This window comes from Aptenodytes forsteri, unplaced genomic scaffold (assembly GCF_000699145.1).
Source record: "Aptenodytes forsteri isolate BGI_AS27 unplaced genomic scaffold, ASM69914v1 Scaffold66, whole genome shotgun sequence".
NCBI classification, from domain to species: Eukaryota; Metazoa; Chordata; class Aves; order Sphenisciformes; family Spheniscidae; genus Aptenodytes; species Aptenodytes forsteri.
Genome location: NW_008795131.1, coordinates 557077 through 558507, shown reverse-complemented (window position 1 = coordinate 558507; position 1431 = coordinate 557077). Strand labels below are relative to the sequence as shown.

At 68.5% G+C, this 1431-nt stretch overlaps 1 protein-coding gene across 1 annotated transcript in view; it reads left to right on the top strand.

The window, feature by feature from the left end:
- Positions 1-1431, top strand: part of DHRS13 (dehydrogenase/reductase 13) — a gene marked incomplete at its 5' end in the record, with an annotated part of 14100 nt that overhangs the window by 1324 nt on the left and 11345 nt on the right. The window lies entirely within an intron of this gene.

Here is a 1431-nt window from a genome sequence, read left to right as displayed (position 1 = left end):
GCCCGGCCCGTGACGACCGGCTGGCCGCTCTGGGAAGCCAGCGAGAGGCTGGTGGGGCTGGGGGGATCCGGGGGGAGCCCCTCGCCAGCCCCCACCGGTTTCGGACAATAAAAGTGACGGTGGTGAAAGGGAGGAGGTCGCCCGTCAGCTCCTGTGCCGGCGCTGCCCCGGGTCGGGGTGGGTGCAAAATGGAGCTGTCGGAGGAGGCAGAGCACGGCCCCGCGGGGCCCCCCGGCAGCCTGAGCGGGGGCAGCCCCCAGCCCCCAGCCGCAGCCCTGGATTTTGGGAGGCAGCGGGCGCGTTTGTGGGGCAGACTCGGCTTCCTGCTCCAGCACGGCTGGGCCCCACGGGCTGCGGCACCGTGCGGTGTCCCCCGTGCAGTGGGCGTGCACGCGTGCTGTACAGTGCAGCGCGCCGTCCCCTGCACGCACACACACACGCGTGCACAAGCAACGCAGTGCGCCCCGCTTTACAGTTGCGGCAAAGCCGCTGCCCTGCCTTGCAAAGACATGCATACGCTGCATTGCAGCACGCCCTGCCTTGCGCATGCGTGCACACGCTGCAGTGCACACACACTCCGCCTTGCACACGCTGCAGTGCAGAAGCCCCGCCTTGCACATGCATGCACCCCCCCGCATGCTGCAGCGCACATGCTGCAGTGCGCACGCACCCCACCTTGCACGCCCATGCACATGCTGCAGTGCACACAGCTCGCCTTGCACGCCCATGCACACACTGCAGTGCACACAGCTGGCGTTGCACGCCCATTCACACACTGCAGTGCACACACACCCCACCTTGCACGCCCATGCACACGCTGCAGTGCACACAGCCAGCGTTGCCCCCCCGTTCACACGCTGCAGCGCACACACCCCGTCTTGCACGCCCGTTCATGCACTGCAGTGCACACACACCCCGCCTTGCACGCCGTTCACATGCTGCAGTGCACACACACACTGCCTTGCACGCCCGTTCACACGCTGCAGTGCACACACACCCTGCCTTGCACACCCGTTCACACGCTGCAGTGCACACACACCCTGCCTTGCACACCCATGCACACGCCGCAGTGCACACACACCCCGCCTTGACGCCCATGCCACACGCCGCAGTGCACACACACCCCGCTTTGCACGCCCATGCACACGCTGCAGTGCACGCAGCCGGCCTTGCACGCCCGTTCACACACTGCAGTGCACACAGCTGGCCTTGCACACCCATGCACACGCCGCAGTGCACACACACCCCGCACACAGCCGGCCTTGCACACCCATGCACACGCCGCAGTGCACACACACCCCGCTTTGCACGCCCATGCACACGCTGCAGCGCGCACGCGCGTGCCCCATGTTCCCGCGCGCGCGCAGACACGCGGCACCCAACATGGCGGCGGCGCCGGCGGCTCGGCTCAGCCCCGCCCCCGGGGCGCGG